The sequence below is a fragment of the Phascolarctos cinereus genome, unplaced genomic scaffold (assembly GCF_003287225.1).
Source record: "Phascolarctos cinereus isolate Bilbo 61053 unplaced genomic scaffold, phaCin_HiC Scaffold_7;HRSCAF=346, whole genome shotgun sequence".
NCBI classification, from domain to species: domain Eukaryota; kingdom Metazoa; phylum Chordata; class Mammalia; order Diprotodontia; family Phascolarctidae; genus Phascolarctos; species Phascolarctos cinereus.
Window position 1 is genome coordinate 54,621,932 of NW_027556180.1, and position 9,755 is coordinate 54,631,686.

General features: G+C 40.9%; 1 pseudogene; it reads right to left on the bottom strand.

Moving 5' to 3' along the window:
• Nucleotides 1-8,993: 8,993 nt before the first annotated feature.
• On the bottom strand, nucleotides 8,994-9,538 carry LOC110197208 (dihydrofolate reductase-like; annotated as a pseudogene).
• Nucleotides 9,539-9,755: the final 217 nt, after the last annotated feature.

Below are 9,755 nucleotides of genomic sequence, written 5' to 3' on the forward strand. Positions count from 1 at the left end.
AAAACAAAGGACTGAAACAGGAAAGCTAATCATTTTATGATTTTCAGACACATGACCAGGTATTATACAAATAACTTATAGATTTTTAAATTGAAATCAATAAAAAAAATTCATAGTGTCTAAAAGTATTCCATAGTATATTGTATATTATATAGCTTTATAGCCTGGTATCCATGAACAGTTTTTTCAGCAGATAGGAGGCCCTTAGACATCTAGCCTTGGCTAGAGGGAAAATATACATATTTTATACACACACACACATAATGCCTTTGGGGATACTGGCTTACCCAAGTCTCATAAGATAATAAGATAATAAAATTGTATTTAATCAAAGCTGCTATTCCCTAATGGCTCATTACTGCACTCAAAATTCTCTTCAGAGAGTAGGCTACTTAGCCACCTGAGTGAGGCATGCCAGAGTGTCTTCCAGTACCGGACAATAGTGTTCTGAGTTATTCTGACAAAGCTGAAAGGGACAGAAAAAGAAATGTGAATGCCATGCCTTCTGGTAGTAGTAGGGGTTCGCAGATAAATAAGCATGGTCTCTGCCCTCAAGATGCTTAAAATCTAGTATACAAGCCACAGTGCTTTATGCTTTTCTCTAAAGACAAGTGCATGGCACATAAAGATGAAAAGGATGGCATATTTATGTGCACACGTGTGTACATATATGTGTGTGTTCATACACATGTGTGTATACATATACATGTGTGTATGTGATAGCATTCCAAAAGTCTTAATGCAATTTTAAGCTATAATAACTTCTATTTTTTAATATTCCTTTTGGAATCATTTATACAAAGAAAAGTGGTTGGATTCTCAAAGATGAAAGGAGGAGTTAGTCTTAGGCATGTTATAACACCAAAAATGCTCACTTATTTTTAGCTTTGAATGTTCTGAGCATGGTAGCTCTCTGCTGGGTCAATTACTTAGCTCTTTGGGAGAGTCCTGCCTTCCATAACTTGGATTTGTTCAGAAACAGTGGTTGAACATAAACAGCACATACCTAGTGCTGTGTGGTTGAACATAAAGCATCATCTGCAATTGGGTGGGGATTTGACAGTATCTAAAGGTATGGGTGGTGGGAGTACAATCCCATTACTCGCTGTATGGGAATACGGCTTATCTTCTTTCCAAATGTAGACAGGTACCAAGAAGCACAGTCAACAGCTCAACAAATATTTGTTAATTTCAATTCAGCTCAACACTCATTAAGTCCCTACTATATACCAAGCATTATACTAGGTGCTAGACATTTAAAAATGAAGCCATCTCTTCCCTCAAGAGGATTATATTCTATTGGGGGACAGAATCTTTATTAGGTACTTAACATATGCAGAACACAATTCCTGGCATTGGGGAAGATGCAAAGATTTATAAGACATAGCATCTGCCCTAGGGAGCTTACATTCTAGTTCAAGAAGAAAGGTAAGAATACCTTTTAGAAACACACACAATAAGAAATATGGAAGAAGATGAGAAGCCAGAAGCTTCCCTGTTTCATTTCACTAAGCTTGCTCTTCTCATCTTGGATCGGGGGGCCATGGTTTTTGGAGATCCAGTCTAGAGGGTGCTGTCCGGTCTAGAAGGGCAGCTAGATGGCACAGTGGAACATTGAATCTGGAATCAGAAAGACCTAACTTCAAATCCAGCCTAGGACACTTTTTTTGCTGTGTGACACTGGGCAAGTCACTTAGCCTATGTTCATCTGTCTCCTCATCTGTAAAATGGGGATAAAAAGTAGCACTTACAGGATTTTTGTGATAATATTTGTGAAGTGCTTTGCATCTAAAGTGCTATTATAAATACTAGCTGTCATATTCCTTTTCCTGCCTCCCTCCCCCCCACCCCCAATTAAACTGTGAGCTCCTTTGGAGTGCCTTTCTCCTGGCACTTAGAACAGTGCCCGGCACATAGTAGGTGCTTTATTAATGCCTCTCAACTGACTGTCCCAGGTTGGGAGAAATGAGAGTACAGCAGGGCAGAAGGAAAGATGGCCCAAGAGGACTCAAGAATAACCAGCAGAATACAGATGAAGAGGAAGCCTCTATCTGCTGATACAACTGTCACCAAATGATGGACGCATCTGAGAAAAACATTGACAGTTGGTATACCAGAAAAAAATGGCTTATGAGGCCCCTTCCTGGAAATCCTGTGTCTTCTACTCTTCACCTTGTTCCATTTGGGAGATGAGTCTAATTTAGAATCCAGAAGCTGGTAGGATTCCCTGACTCCGAAGGAAGTTAGCTTCTCAACAGAGTCTTGAAGTAAAGCTAGGGTGGGCTACTTAATGAGTGTGTTATACAAGTCTGGGTAAGTAAGAGAAATAAAACAAATTGGTAACACAAAAAAAGAGGTTAGAAAGCTGGGTGTGGCTATCAAGTTCAGAGGTGATAAAAATGGTGTAAAGCTATAAAGTGCTGATAAAAGTGTATAAAGTTGATAAGAAAGCATTTATGAACACCATAAACTTTATAAAAGCCAAAGCTGAGGATCTCAAGCACAGACCTAAACAATAAATTATGTCTGTGAAGCCTTTGCATACCTTAAGGGCTATATAAATTTAAATTATTCTTCTTCCTTACTTCCTGTTTCTATCAAGGGTTTCAACAGGCTCCAAGAAGCTGTGGGATGCCCAGCAGCTACGCCCTTTTAAAACCCCCTGGGCTGATGGGGTTAAACCAGGCTGAGGGTGACCCACAGGCTGGGCGAGTTGGGGGGATCTACCCCAAGCAGGCAAGATGTCCCTCCGGCAGAAAGGGAGAACGATTCGTCAAGGTGGCTGTGACGGCCGCTGAAGTGGATGCTATGGAGCGCTCGGAGCTTGGTCAGACATCAAAGATGCCAAGGTCATCCGTCGTACCCCAGCTGTCGACGGTCATCTTGGCTTTTGTGCTGCTGCTAAACTTCAGTGCCCTGGAAGAGAGAGTGAGATTGATGGGTTTGCACACCTCTGCCTCACTTAAATCCAATCCACCCAGAAGTCAAGATTCCACCCTGCAATGTCATTTGTCCTCTTTGAAAATGAAGGTTGGATAACAGCAGCAACTTCCCACCCTCAGAGTCATTCTCCACTCTTCACCCAACCAGGTGCCAAATCTTGTCAATTCTATCTCCCCAACTTTTCCCTGGATCCATTCCATTTCCCTCCCTCTACTCAAAGTGCTACCATCCTAATGCAAATCCCCATCACCTCTCACCTGGACTATTCCAATATCCTCCTCATCAGCCTCACTGCCTGAAGTCTCTTCCGTGTACAATCCAACCTCCACTCAGCTGCCAAATCGACATTCCTTAAGCACAGATCTTACCAAGTAACTCCCCTGCCCCAGAAATTCCAGTGGCTCCCTATTGCCTCTGGAATGCTAATAATAATGAAAAGTTAAATTTAAAGCCATTCATGATATGACTCGAGCTTACCTTTCCAGGCTTCGTGTACAATACTTTTCTTTATACCCTCCCCATTGTAGCAGGACTTGTATACTTGGTGTTTTTCACACACATTCCATCAACTCTCCCCATGTCTTTGCGTGGGTTATCCTCCAAGCCTGGACTGCCTTCTCTCCTTACCTCCTCCTCTTAGCTGCTTTATCTTCCTTTAAGTTCAACCCAATTTCTGGTCTTACTTGATTCCACTAGCAGCCAGTTCCTTCCCTCTCCTGAAATTACTTTGCATTTATTTATCTGTGTACTTTTCAGTGTTTGTCTTTGTATTTACAACACCTGACACGGTGCCCAGGCTGTAACATGCATTTAAGGAATATTGATTGAATAGAATGGTTGAATTGATTTCAGAGGGAATTTTCAAGTGACTTCTACTGAGGACACAATGTTTGTATATCTGCCACAATCAAAGGATGTCCATCAGTGCAGGCTGGTCTACCTCCTCAAAAGAATGTGAAGGGTCTCAAGGACACTGAAGTTTTCCTTAAAAAGCAAAAACAAAAACAAAGCAAAAACACAAATTCAGGGCTCTTCCTGAAGAGCAGGGGCTGGATGTTCTGATAAAGAACTAGCTATTTGTCTCCCAAAGCATGATAAGTTCACAAATGCTGTGAAGAGATCAATGTCTTAGTAAAGGTCGGGCAGAGAAAGAGGAGATGGGTAGTGGTGGCTGGTAACTCCCTACCCAGGGGAATTTAGGCAACTAATAGATCTGTTATCTTTCCCAGGGCATGAATCCAAGGTATATCAGAGAACCTCCCAAGGTTTATCAAAATGGGTGGCTGTTCTCCCCTTCTGGTGGTTTATATTGGCACCAATGATATGGCCAGAAGGAACCTAGAGGAGATTAATGAAGATTATGAAGTCTTATGCAAAAAATTGAAGATCAAAGGAGCATAAGAGAGGTTTTTAATCATTTAAAGGCAAGGGACACAGAAGAGAAAAGCTCCCTCCAATCTTCAAGCCCTTGCTTTCTACTGATTCCTTCTCTGCAGCCTACAAACATGTCCATGACTATGCCATTCCGAAAAACAAAACAAAATGAAACAAAACACCTTACTACATGCTACCATCTCTATAGATTATCATCCTATATCTATTCTCCCTTTCTAAGCCAAATTAAAATTTAAAAGCCAATCTCCACTTCCTCTCCTCTCATTTTCTTCAAAACCATCAGTAATCTGGCTTCTGATCTCTCGTCATTTAACCAAAACTTGTTCTGTTCAAAGATTTTAATGTATCTCCTACTACCATGTCTAATGGCTTTTCTCAATCCTCGTTCTTCTTGACTCTATGAAGCATTTAGCATGGTTAACACTCTCTTCTCCTTGATACTCTTTCCTTTCTGGGTTTTCTTTCATCCACAGCCCTCTTTCACTTAAATTCAATTCACTTGCATGTCACGGCATCACCACCCTGACGTCCTGGTCCTCATGGAGAATGAAAACACAAACAGCAGCAGCAGTAGCAGCATCCATCTACCCCTGGAGACTTTTGATCCTGAAATAATCCCTCCATTATGCCGCCAACACCCATGTCCCATTGTTGAGTTCCTCTTGGGGTCTTTGTTTGAGGGGTGGGGTTTCAGGCTGTCCAACCTTTATTTCCCTCCCAGCTCTGCTTCTGACTTTCTGGGCTTTGGATACCATACACCCCTCCCCTAACCCCTCCTCATTCTCCAGTATTCAGCTCCCTTTTGTGTGGTGTCTTCTCCAATTAGAATGTAAGCTTCTTGAGGGCAGAAATTTTCTTTCTTTCTGCTTGTATTTGTATCCCCAGTCCTGGCAAATATTAAGTGCTTATTAAATGCTTATTGCCACTGCTACTCCTTCCCCTTGCCTAGCCTCCTACCTATCTGCCCATTCCTTTTTAGTCTCTTGCTGGCTTATTATCGATATTAACCCCACAAACTGGCCCTCTTCTCTCTCTACACTCTCGGTGACCTCATCAGCTCCCATCATGTCTATGGACAGATCCTTTCTTGAGTTTCAGTCCTACATCACCAATTGCCTATTGGACATATCAAACTAGATGTCCAGGTGATGCCTTAAACCCCCAAACAGAACTTACTACATTGCCCCCCAAACCATCCTCTCTTCCAAACTTTCCTGTTTTTGTAGAGGGTACTTGTCCTCATTCCAGTCCCCCAACGTCAGAACCTCAGGCTCATCCTAGAATCCTTGTTCTTATTTATTCATTAAGTTGCTAAAACTTGCAGTTTCTACCTCTACACTCTTACATTTGTCCCCTACTCTCTATTCACACAGTCACCACCCTGGTTCAGGCCCTTATCGCCTCTTTCTTGGTCTAAAATAATAGCCTCCTAATTAAGTCTACCTCTCTTTACTCCAATCCACCCTCCACACAACTGCTGAATTGACTTCCCTAAAGCTCAGGTCTGAGTATTTCTCATCCCCTACTCAGTAGACTCCAGGGACTTCCTCTTGCCTCTAAGATCAAATATAAATGCCATTGTTTAGAGCGTGGTCCCTTAAAGCCCCGGCTGCTTTTTTTACTTTGCTTCTCTCCCACACACTCTATGGAACAGCCAAACTGGCTTCTTGTTGTGCCTTTGGGTTGTCTGTTTCCCTTCACCCCACTTCCCCCCCCCCAAACTGACCCCATGCCTGGAATACACTCCATCCTCACCTCTACCTCTCAGAATTCCTGGGTTTCTTCAAGTTTTCAACTCTAGTTCCACTTTCTGAATGAGGCCTTTCCAGGTTCTTCCAAATGCTAATGCCATTCATTCCTACTAATTTTCCTAATTTCTGTTTTCTCTATGGTTTATATATATCAGTATATATGTCCGTCGTCTCTCCTGTTAGAATGTAAACTCCATGAAGATGGGAGACTAACTTTTGTGGTTGTATCTCAAGCACCTAGGACAGTGTCTACCAAATAGTAGGTGTTTAATAAAAAAAAGCCTGTTAATTGTTTGAAGGGAGCTATTGTCTATGGAGGCTGTGTCTGAGAACTGGACGTAGATTTCTGGACCATGGCCTAAAATATAGGAATGACAGGCTTCCAGTTGAGAATGGAAGGCACCTTTCAAAGGCTGGTAAGAATATACTTACCTAGTGTCTTGCAAATCTAATTTTAAACTGAAAAGGGGAAGAAGAAAACTGTCTGTATATCTACCAAGGAAGTAGCCAAAATGCAGGGAGAATAGGAGTTGAGACATTCAGAAGTTCATAGGATTGTTTTGTACTTTTTTTTTTAAAGAACAAAGCACCACTTTATAGGCTCTTCTACAGCAAGGTGTCTCCCATCCAAATACTAAGATCATTCAAGATTCCTTGGAAGATGTAACAACAGAAACAACCATGTTCAGTGACCAGCTAATAATAAACACCAAACAGGGAGCTATAACCACTCAAACACGTTTGGTCTATCCATATATACAGGAAAGAGCAAATGGAAGAATAATTGAGAGAAACACGGTTATAAATACAGCCTGTTACTAATCATGACATGTATGCAAGAAATAACATAACATCTAGGCAATTGATGATAGAAAAAGGAAGTAGAACAGTTATCTAGCAAAAAAAAAAAAGGAGAAATAGACAGCTAGGTGGATCTGAAAACATGAAGATCTGAGTTCAAATGTGACCTCAGATAATTACTAGCTTTGTAAGCTGGGCAAGTCACTAAACCTTCATCTACCCCATCGGCAGTTTCCTCATTGGCAAAATGGGGATACGATTGCACCTGCTTCCCAGAGGAAACCTTCAAAGAGTTGGTGTCCGTGGAATGTAAGGAGACTTCAAGAAAGGCATTTAGCACATTGGGTAGATTTAGTAGATCTTTGGAAGACTGGAGACAAGTAGAGTACAGGATGAGAAAGCATGTGTAGGTTGTGATCTGTTCCACTGGAGAGAGTAGCCACATCAATCATAAATGCACTAGAGTACTGGTTTGCTTTTATATAGTTTTTCTCCTATAGGTGAACACCCTATAGTGTTGATTTGTAAAGTGATACCTCATTTTCATATTTGAACGAAAAACTAACAAGTTCCAGTTGAACCATTTAACAGTATTTTTTAATTTAAATTTTTAAAATTAAATTAAATTTAATTAAAAAAATAAATAAGATCCCAGGATCATGGATTGAGAGCAGGAAGAGATCTTAGAGGCCATCTCATCCAACTCCTTCATTTTATGATGAGGAAACTGAGCCCTCGAAGGATCAATGACCTGCCTAAGGTCACACGGGTAACAAGTAGGCACAACGGGGGTGTGAACTAAAGTCCTCTGCCTCTCAGCACCGTCTCCTTTCCACCACATCATGACGCCTCCCACACTCCAACTAATGCATTTAAAAATATACATTATTGATGTCCTTGTACATCGTTCTCACGATTTTGCTTACTCAGTTCTGTATCACAGGCATTTCTGTATTTGTCATTTCTTACAGAGAAATAGTATTTTTTGGTTTGGTTTTGTTAAAAACAATTTTTTTTTACTGTTACTTTTGTTTTAATCTCACTTACACTTCACATTTCCTTTTCTGCCTCCAAGAGAACCATCTCTTATCACGAAAAATAAGAGAGAGAAAAAGCAGTCCAGTGAAACTTACCAACATGTTGAAAAAGTCTGCTGCTATTGGCAGTATTCCTCACCCATAGTCTTCCACCCACGAGAAGAAGTTGGAGGAGGTGTCTTTGTATCCCTCTACTTTGGGGCTAAGCTTGGTCATTCTAATTTCTCAGTATTGTTTCAATCATTCGGTTGCTATTTTCATGTACATTTTTATAATTGTATGCTTTTCCTGAATTGCTGCAGTGGCCTGCTGGTGGGTCTGCCTGCTTCAAGTCTTTCCCTACTCCAATCCATCATCCATTCAGTCACTATGGTAATTTTTCCCCACCGTGTCATACTCCACCCACCTCCTGGCTTCTTCTGGCTCCTTACTCAATAAATTTAGTGGCTCCCTATTATCTCCAGAATCAAATACAAAATCCTTTATTTGGCATTCAAAGCCTTCATGACCTAACCCCCTCCTACCTTTCCAGACTTCTACCTTGGTCCTCAACATATACTTTTCAATCCAGTGAGGCTGGTTTCCTGGCTGTTCCATAAACAAGACACCTCTTTTCTTGGTTCTGGGCATTCTTTCTGGCTGTCCCCCATGCCTGAAATGCTCTCTCTCCTCTTCACTCCTTTCTGACTTCCCTAGTTTCCTTTAAATCCCAAATAAAAGCCCACCTTCTACAGGAAGACTTCTCTAACCCCTCAATTCTAGACCTTCCCTCTGTTAATTATTTCCTATTGATCCTGTCTATAGCTTGCTTGTACATATTTGCTCACATGTTGTCTTTCCCATTGAATTGTGAGCTCTCTGAAGGCAGGGATGTCTTTTGTCCCTTTTTGTACACCTGGAGCTTAGCACAGTGCCTGGCACAAAGTAGGCACCTAATAAATGTTTATTGGTACATTAAGCAAAAATAAAGATGATATTTCTAATAATAGTTTTTGTGCTAACACCATACAAACTTAATTTTTAGTGGAAAAATTAGTTGGAAACAACAGCCTTCAAACCTTTCATATCAATCATGTTTTTCATATACTTCAAATTTATGCTGAATGTCTTTTTCTTCCTGGACATCGGTAAGAACACCTGGATATTCTGGAAGAAGTTTATATTTCTTTAGATCAATTTCTGAAAAAAACATTTCACTTAAATTCTTGCAAAATTCTTGTCACAGTCACTGATGACTAGTTTTCTTCATAACTTCCTTAAAAACAGAGCTGCCTCCAACTACCCAGATCAGTCCACCTTATTTGCTAGTTCTGGAGGTTTGAGAAGGTCTAATGTATCATCCAGACTTTTGGCAAGGTAATGAGCTCCTGGAGGAGGTTCCTTCAGTTCTCTGTTGAGAACTAAATTAATCCTGTCAATTCTTCTCAGGAATGGAGAACCAGGTCTTCCTCCCTATTATCAACAGATTCTGTTTACCTTCTACTGAACAAGTGGTAGTCATTTTCTAGAAGTACTTGAATTCATTCTGGATCGGGGCCAGGGCAGGTCAATTGATCGGATGGACCATATCGGCAAGCAAACTGATTGTTTCTTACTTAAAAAAAAATACATCCCCAGCACCTATATACCTGGCACATACCAGGTGCTTAATAAATGCTTAGTGATTGAATTGCAGAAAACAAAATCCAAGAAAGGAGCTAGTCATAAAATTCATGGCCTTAAAAACAAAGATGCTCAATTTGGACAAATAGCTGTTTAAGTTTAGTGTTTCCAGGGCAGCTAGGTGGCATAGAGGATAGAGCTCCAGCCTTGGAGTCAGGAGGACCTG